Below are 10,000 nucleotides of genomic sequence, written 5' to 3' on the forward strand. Positions count from 1 at the left end.
GAGCATGTGAACGCCAATCATGTGTCTACTCATTACTTATGTGCAAAGGCGGTCGTAGTCGTATAAATTCACGGTGAAGGTCATCGGCTGCGCAGTCTGACGAATCGAATTGATCTTGAATATCTACCAGCTTAACGATATTGTCAACAATGCTTGAATGGATGGAAAGTGCGGAGGATTTACCGGGAACGCTGTTCTCTAGCGAAGAACTTTACGGTTTACTACGATATCTCATAGGTTTACCGAATGGCGAATTCATATTGCGCTGCCCCAAAATTCATGTTAGCGGTTCGTGCATGACAAGGTCTATTAAGTAACATGGCGTAATTCCATTTGCAAACGCTGTAAACTGCAAAAAGTGGTAAAGAAAAAGTCACAAAATAAGGTATTAGAAGGAAAAAATGATCGTTTGTCGAAGACAATGATTCAATTTTGAAATAAGCACCGCAGGAATGCGGAAACAGCGAATTGAATCTCATAAAACGAGGGAATTGATACTCGTAAAACAGGGGCATTGAAGATATAGTGGACACGTATCTGCAATGCAAAATTCATTCGTCACCCATATGTGGCTAACTAAACACTGATTCGCGTAGAATGACAAAACTATTTCTTTCACACAAAATCCACCGCATCGGTTACGATCGATAGATTGGATTAGTAAGTTATTCGCATTTTTAAATGCTCAAGAACACAATTTGCATAAGCCGTTCTCGCCAAAAGTCGTGTGATGAAGTAAGGTGGATATCAAACCAAACCACCTGATGATATTTGCACTGATCAATGTTAGCAGCGGGATAATACAAAACATAAAATATCCTCTACAGCAACAGACAAACAAATCAGTGTGGGTATAAAGCATAGAATTGATTAACAACATTTCTATTTAAAATATACTTCGTCTCTCCAGATCGGCGAATGATGTCATTTATCAAAAGACATGTATTGCATGAGGCATTTGCTAAAAAGGTACCCAAAACGATCAGCGCCCAAATGCGCAGATGGATGTGGAATACTTAAAACTTCCACCATAAAACTAGCTCCCGGCTCTGTGTTTCCATTAGCAGCGGCAACTTATTCCTGCCGTAGATAATAGCTGAACAGATCCGAGGTCGGGGTGGAATGATTAGTGAATGATTTAACCCAGACATCTTGTCTAAATACAACTGTTTGGCCAGACAAAAATGCAGAGGTGCTATTTTGTTGGCGCCAGTTTGCGAGCTGCTCTTGACGATCCGCTGTTGGTATTGGTCGAGCGTGTTTACTGGCTATTTTTGTTTCGCATGTATTCCAATACATTGGGTTTGCTAGGGGGTTTTCGGAATTTGTTTGGGGTTTTCCGCTCTTTTTTTTCAAGGCTCTCGAACTTTATTGTTTAAATGCATGTTCCATACAACCAAAAAACTATAGGATACGTTTCGGTGTTGGATCAAATTCCATTCCCCAGAAGTGGCACTAGTTCTAAATCCGGCAGTGAACATCATGCCACATGTCAAGTAGCGTACGCTGCTGTGGACTTGGTTTTCCAGTTAATTAGTTATTTCTAGTTTTCGATTTAGCAAAACCTTAGCTTTACTTTTGCCTTAGCTAGAGACAAAAATGCATTCACAATTCCTAATTCCAATGAGTTTAAATAACGTCCAATTTATCAAACTTGTAAAACAAAGACAAAACATAAGCTAATTTACTGTCTTCTTTTGCTCTCCAGTCCATCTCTCTCGTGGTTGCTCCTTAATCGAAGTTCATCTCTCTCTTTGAATGCGGCGATTGTGTAAGGTGTGCACTAATGTCCTCCGTTCCTTGAGCACCATGCGTTTCCATCGTTTTCATAAACACCTGATGCAGCTAGCCGGCAAGATTATACAAATAGAGTAACATCGCTCTCCCACAATTCCCAGCACAATAGACACTGTTGGTCACATTCGTTGCTCAACTGCTCGAACAAGCTCTCGCGAGATGATGTTTCGGCACCACGCTGGAGCGCATAGAGACGCCGAGCATAAAAAGCAGCGAGAGTAGGATCGGTTCGAGTAGTATGGCGTGTCGACGGCACCAAGCAGGTGTTCTGGCGAATCTTCTCGGATTCGTGTTTTGAGATTACTCGGTGAATGTTGATTCCACGTTGAGCAGAGAAACGGAAAGTCTTCTGGTGCAAAACTGTGTCTTTAGGTCGGTCAGTCGGTCTTTCGCATGAGTTTTGTTTTCGATTCCCGGTGGTAGTGTGCGTGAATGGGTGTGTTTGGTTGTGTTCTACTAGCAACATACTAAATGAAGGGAAATACTTAGTGATAGCGATAACAAGTCCTTGTGTTTCCACGAATGTGCAACCAAACGGAATCGGATCTGAATGTTATTGTTTGTGAAGCAGTGCTATTGCTTGGGTGTTGTTGTCTTTGCGCAAAACATCATCTGAAAAATGCATCCATTTCCTGTGAAAGCATTGAATAGCAGAGAAAAAACCAAAATTGTGCTGGGAGTGAACATCGGCATGAATTTGTTTTGTTCAAAAAGAAGTGCACAACATTATGTCTGATAGTGGAACGAAAACAGTTTATGACAAGGCGAGAAGTGGAAACGAATGGATGAATTAAAGTACCTTCTTTCGAGTATTGCGTGGCTGAAGTGGGAAATTCGACTCAAGCAATGTTTTTGTCGTTGAAATGTGTATCGTGCAAGAGCCTCTGCTTATCTGAAACTCCTGTTATATTGCGGAATGTGAGCATGACATACGCTCCTGATAAGAGGAGAGAAATGTTTCCGAACGGATAACCCGCATGAATGTTACCACACACATGTTGAGCAATCTAAACACAGCCAAGAGATTAGAATCGTGGGTAGTTTAGAGATTTAATTAAACGAAAACACGTTATCACACCGTGAGTTCATTGTTATCTAGCAAGTTATCTTCTGGTAACTTAAATTAGCACCGGTATGCCCCCAGAGCTAAACCAAATCATGTTTCGCGCCAACTTATGCTGCAAACTCTTTATCGAGGGTCGTGAAGGTAGCGAGATGGTGCATGGGTTTTCCGCTTTTTGTAGCCGGATGGTTACGGAATCAACATCTCCATTCTACACACAGCGGATAATGTTGATCCACTTTTATACCAAACGTGTCTTTCCATTACAATGTCCCTACGTTATCATGTTATGTTCCTAACTTTGGTCATTGCTGGAATCTACATCTGCTTCGAGGAAGAGCGCAATAATTGTAAGGCCGCGTGAAGTGAAATGGTACGCGAAGTTTATTACATAATTAATTTGAAGTACGCACATTTCTTAGCTGCTGCCAAATTGCAAAAGTTTGCTCTTATTTGAAAGGACTTCAATTCGAAAGGATACCGGCGGAAAAAGGTGTGCCATGTACCAGATAGAAACATATTCCACAAGAGCCCAAGCTAATCTTTTCTTGGGATCCCTAGCATGGGATAATCATATTAATGTTTTTCTTGGTAATAAGTATAATGATGTCCGTAAAGCAAGGGAATTGCAAGATATTTTTGGCTTTTTGCCAGCATCTTCGGTTCTTACCGCGCGTGGGTTGGATCTCCACGCATCTTCAATCAAATCAGACTGACCATCAACGGTGTTAAGACGTTCCGTATTCGACATTTCAAGGCCACTTCATTCGGTGGGAGTTGGAATTTGGTTATTTTAGGTTGTATATGCCAATCCCATTTGTTTTCGTGTTGCAACTAGTTCGAAGAACGGTAAACAAAACAGGGTCCTTCTTGTATGCATATTGCAATGGTGTCTGTGAAATTGACACAGCCTGTGAATTAAAATTATATACAAATCCATACTAGAACATGAATTTTGAACATGTCTCACTTTATTATGCAGAAGGGCTACTCCAAACCGCCAGACAAATAAACAGCATGTAGTAAAACAACTGTAGGGAGTCATAGTTGATCAGCCCCAATGGAACCATGCCGTGTGTGTTCATTTTCCGAGTCGTTTATTTAGGGAGGAAGCCGATCACCGAAGGTTATGTGATTTTAGCCGAAACATTTTCCTGATGGGGGTCATCGGCAACCACAACAACGACGTGCTACGCGATAGAACGGAGCAAATTTTCCACCATTAAAATCAGGCACTCGCGGGCAATAAATTGATGCTCAGCAAAGTTTTAACTGCTTGGCAGCGCGACGCGATGCAGTTTCGGTGGTGTCCTTTGGAGGATGACAATAGCCAGCACTGGTTGCATTTAAAAGTTTTAACGATCCAACGGTTTCGTGGCTCGCTTCGGTGGCAAACAAGTGACAGATGCAGCGTTGCACACTCGTTTGTCGCTCGATACATAATCGCCGAGGACACGACGCGTTGCGGTTATCGGGGAATAATCTATGGTTCGTATGGCTGCTATTCCTGGTGTGTGTTTTTCTGATAAAAGCCAAACTAACGGTAGCTGCAGCACCCAAACGAATGTCCAACAAGTTCGGCATTTATATGCTGCCCCACGAAGTGATTCAAATAGGGTACCGTTAGAAGTTCACCCCGTAAGAGATGAATAGTGGGTAAATGTAATGCAAAAAGCATTTTAAGCTATAAAAGTATCTCTAAACAGTTCTAAACATATAACAAATCTTCAGGGAGAAAATAACTATGCACCGTTTTGCGAAAAACTTCAATTCACGATCGTGAAATGTTGAAGGACTTCTTTATTTTTTTGTTGACATTTGCAAACTTTTTTAATTACCTTTGATTTGAGTCTATATTCTCTTTTCCGTCTCTTTGTTTTATCTGCACAATCAATACGAAGTGCTTTTTCGGTTAACGCTTTGGGCATAGAGAGAAAATGAATTTTACTCTTTCACAGTTTGCGTAGCTACAGGGCAAAAAAGATAACGTAGATACGTGTATCAGTCGACAAATCTTCCGAATTTCCATGCTTCGCAACCATTGCTGTGATGGGGATCGTCATTTATTTTTTTTCGGTTTTTTGGTAGCATAGAGAATGAAAAGTTTTAAAATGAAAAACCAACTTTTGCGAACAGCATTCTTCGCTTCGAAAGTGAGAGAGAATAAATTGTCGAATTTCGTTCTGCTTTGGGAGCCATTCTCAAATCGCCAACACATAACTTTCCTTGCGTCAGCGTCTTGCAGCAGAAGTTGAAAATGAATAAACGGGCCCTATGAAAATTGCCATCTTTTCTTTACGATCGGGTTCTTTTTATGTGGCGATCTATGGTTTATGGTGCCGTCGGCACAAGACCGTTGCTACCGTGGATGGAAGAGGAGAATCTCAAAACATAAATCGACAGCTGCGGCACTCCCGAAGATGCATAGGCGCTAACAAAGGCCAACAAGAAACACTTGAGAGCTCCTTCGTAGCATAATTCGTCCGTTTCCGCTTAAGTGACAGTGCGTCGACAAGCAAGAGACAAGCATCGCAGATCCGATTGTGGCGCTTGGGCGAACAAGTTTTATTCGCATTCGCGCTTGTGATGTTTCAATCGCATACTTTGTATGTAGTGTTTGACGTTTTGTGAATTTAGTAGTTTATGTTTCAGTCATTTTAGAGAAGGATGTTCAACTCAACATCGGGAAAAATCGGGACCATGTGAGCTTGAACACGGCTTATGAATCTACTGTGCTGTGTTCCTTACTAGCAATCATATCTCAGGTTTTGTTTGGAAATCTACTTTCCAAAAATACTAAAAGTTCCACAACACCTCACCGCACTGTTATGAAAACAGAATGTAACATTGTTACGATTTTCGGTATTCAGCTACCTACTTCGTCGGAACAGGATTGGCATATTCAGTTATCCTGCTGTACAGAGCTTTTGATGGCACAGGAACAAAGTTGAAAAGCATCCGAAAACACCATGACCCATGCGCTTCAATCTCTGCTTCATACATTGTAGCCAAACTACTGGGTTGGTACCTTTCGTTCCGTTAAAGTCGAAGCCGGAAGTGCAAAGGTTCGGTGGTTAGTTAGTTACCTGAGAGCAGTCATGAACCACACTGAAGGGTGTTATTTGTGGTTGAGAGGGAATGAATGGAATGGAAGCAAAAACACATGTTCCTCCAGTTTATACGCTCGCAAGGTTGCGATTTGGAAGGTAAACAAGATAGAATACAAAGTAATTAAGTGTAACGTTTCGTTCTGTGGAGCGTTCTGGTGTGGTCCACTGGTGTGGTCATCAAGTGGAGTACTAGAAAAGTGAGTGACCAATTATTTCCATGGACTTTTTGAGCACAATGATTTATTTATATTCTGAAATTCGTTAATACTTTGAATGTAAAAAACTGCAATACTAAACAATTTTCATGGAGTTGGTACTTGTTATCCATGCAGAAAACCAGATCTAAATCATGGAAACGCTGCGCAGGGTGTGGTGGGAAGATTCTGATTATGAAGATTCATATGTTTATCTCTACATAGTAAACGGCGTCTTCTCACTATTTTGATTTGTATAACTGAACTCGTCTGCATCGTATCAGAACTATGCCAGTCCATAGTAATGATTTTAGTTGTTAGCTTATAGCAGTAGCTTGTCCAATGGATAATTCAAATATACGATTTATGGTGCAAACGGCTTTCGTTACGGAATGCTTTTAGGAGTGCATTCACTGAGACCTTGACAGGACAGCGACCGAACAAGCTCGTGGCGCAAAAACAGTAGGTTGTTGTTCCGGGGAACACCCATTCCCGGTAGATTTGCCCGGATGACAGAGTTGTTTCTGCAGTTCGCCTTCTTCTCGAACATGTATTTTCCAGCTTTTAAGCACGATGCCCCAGGGAGCATTATTCAACGTTTCCGAGTGCTCTCTCGGACCGGCAGCGTGCAGGAGCAGAAGCACACAATGCGTACAGCCTATCCTCGTACTATGGCTTTCTTTTGATGCACTTTAACAAGAAAGTCCACAGCGCTAGCCTGTCATTCCTCGACGCTTGTTGTTAGTTGGAGAGTTGAACTTCCGAGTTCTGGGAATCATACCGTATGCTGTGCTATTTGGCCTGTATTTTATGCTCAGCGGAAACATGAAGCAACGAGTATGTGGAAAATGTCCTTTGAAACACAAGCTGTGTCGAACGTGGCTTATTCGGTACATACGGTGAAGTAAATCCGCCGGAAACATATTTAGAAAACTCTTTCAACGGTGATAAGAACTAAAATATCATAGATTGGTGGTTGCTTACATTGGTAAATGGATGAGATCACAAGCAATGTTTATTTTACATGCTTTACTTATCTTGAATTAATACCAAAAACTGGAATGTATAAAATGTAAGGAATTACTACAAAATAACGAAAGATATCAGATTTATGATTCCACAGTTTTTGTGTGGTTTTTACTACGATCTAAATCAACTGCACAAATCAACTGCTTGTGGCAGCTATTTGCTGTTTCTCGCTGGAACTGCGATTGATCTTCTACGTGCCCTGGGTCGATTTGTTCGTTGCTTATGTGATTGATACGACTATTGCCGGAAAATTCAATTTCAATTTCAATCAAAACTTCACTCCACAGCACAACGCCAGTTGCCTCAGATTCAATCAGCCTGTTTTCGTGTTTGGCGCTGGATACTCGTTATCAAAACTAACCTTCAGGAACAGTTCCTGGATAGAGCAGTTACAGTCTATCCTGTTAATGGCATGATTATAATTCACACAGCAATGAATATACGATGCGCTTTATTGGTTTGGATAATTGATTTTCCTTTACATGTCAGTGATTACAGGATGCTGTGTGACTGGAGCATAACGCACTTTCTGCCTCTTTTGATCATTGCTACGGAACCTTCAAATGAAAATATATTCATCGTTCGATAGCTGCAATGAAATGGTACTCAAAGAGTGAGGTGCGATAGAGCATATCTTTGTTTACTTAACAAAATCGAACCATTGTTAATTATGTGCGCATGTTCATAGTGTGAACTGAGAATGGCATACCTTTTCATGTTTCCGTTACGAATGATTATCGTTCTATCAAGGATATAATTGATTGTCTCATTACCGTCGACAATCCCAAACCCTTTGTCTGGCGTGTAAACAATTCATATTTTAACTGTGGCTTTACTGTTTTCCAATAACATCATGCCAATTGATGCTGCTCATGATTTCACGAAATATGATTTATACAACATCAAAAATGTATATGAACTTCAAGAGCAAAAATAAGATTGGAGCTAAAGGCTAGTCGATAAAAAAAACCCATTGATGGGATCCTAGCCGGTTTAATAAAACTTGTTGGACTAATATTGAAAGAAAGCAGCTCTTTCAGATCAAATGCAAAATAATGCCGCGAGCCAAACATCTTTCGATGGTTTTCCCCGTTCAACATCGTTCCTTTGGTTCGTTGATTGTTAATAGAACTGCATCATGCTCAGCCTCTCACTCACTATGGTCTTTGATCTCCGCGTTCTCTTCATGCTTAACATCCGGGTGCCCTGGAAAACAATAGCGATTTTTTTGCTTTGTATGTTAGTTCCGTGCCAAAAGGCGTACGAGTTGCAGGATGTCAGAAAGACGTATGTTGAGGTTTTCATGAAACCTTCAAGATAACCAATTTAAACAAAAATAATTCACAGCTGCATAAAACATTATAAAAATGTTTTTCATTACAAATCGTGGAATTTTATATAATAAATGAGTAATAATTATTCAATTGTTTGCTGATGCTTCTATCTCTAATGAATAATCCGAGTAGAAAGTGCAATTGATGCTAAATTTACTACGAAATCAAACCATGTTATACAGGCAAGAGTGTAAACTTATTTTACCATATAAAATATGTATTTTGTTTCGTCGAACAGCACCCCACCAAAATACAATCTTGAGAGCAGATGCTTCTCGATAGGCAAAACCTTGAAGAGAATATTGTGGTTAGCCGTGGGCCCATCGTTGATGAAAGCAAGGGAACGATATAAAAGTGAAGATTTTTTGTCCCTAAGAGTTGAGAGCCGGTCAGGTCAACTTTACGGAATAGAAATTCAATGAAGTATGACGTTGGAGTGGTAACACTTCGGAATTCTTTTTCATTCAAGTTAAAATACATAGAAGTAAATAGGCCGAGCATGCAAATTTCCATCGAGTGAAAGGAAGCATCGATCCCTTCTACAGTACAGTTGCTTCGAAACTTTGAATGCCGAACCCAGTTTCCACTTAACAACAAAAAAATGAAAAGAAAAATATTATTTCAAACATCCAACGAAGGATGTAGCATGTAGTGGCCAATGTTGAATAAGATGATTTTAATAGATCGATTACCACCCATTATTGAACAGCGGTCGTTTCTATACAAATAAATCGAAGGACCTACGAGGAAGATTGAAACAGTGGTAAATTCAAAAACGTACAATCAGACGCTCTGTAAAACATTTGCCAAGACCTTAGTCAAGGTCGTTTAGAAACGACCGATAAAGTGAAAGCCTTGCCCGATGTCTAGCATGGACCGACGCTCTAAGAGCCGTTCAAACTAAGACGACGAACCGCGACCTCGCGCTGCTTGGAGAGTTAGGGTGGCAGAAATTCAATTACAACACTTTACGGATTATGAAACGTAATGAAGATCGACGTGATGGTAAGGACGATGGGCCATTTCGAGATAGGAAAAGAGGTGCCAAAGTAACATAAACATGACGGAGGTAAACGTTTCATGGATTTGACGGCTATAATCTTGACTAACTTAATTATCGTTTAGTGACAAGTTTGGTTTGAAAAGTTTTCCAGAAAGAGTACCGTTTATCTTGCTGAGAAAATCATTCATATTCGTCATGGTGAACCGTGCTTAGTTTAAGGGATTAATTTGGGATCAGGACAATGCAAGGGTGCAAATGATGCGAAGAGTTTCTTCCGGCATACTTCCTGCGATAAACCAACTTCAGTCAATCCAACCATAAAAACTTTGCAACGCTCATAAAATTGTTCTCATACGGAATCTTATTTTGAAATCCTTTTTTGAAAAAAAAAATGATTGATGGGTGTATATTTTACGCATATTTGTGGTTACGTCGTTATTAATAAATTCACATCCTGTCTATGTGAACCT

General features: G+C 40.4%; 1 protein-coding gene across 1 annotated transcript in view; it reads left to right on the forward strand.

Moving 5' to 3' along the window:
- LOC126570803 (thrombospondin type-1 domain-containing protein 4-like) overlaps window positions 1-10,000 on the forward strand; it is a 34,996-nt gene that overhangs the window by 17,816 nt on the left and 7,180 nt on the right. The gene's annotated exons all lie outside the window — the stretch shown is intronic.

The sequence above is a fragment of the Anopheles aquasalis genome, chromosome 2 (genome assembly GCF_943734665.1).
Source record: "Anopheles aquasalis chromosome 2, idAnoAquaMG_Q_19, whole genome shotgun sequence".
NCBI classification, from domain to species: domain Eukaryota; kingdom Metazoa; phylum Arthropoda; class Insecta; order Diptera; family Culicidae; genus Anopheles; species Anopheles aquasalis.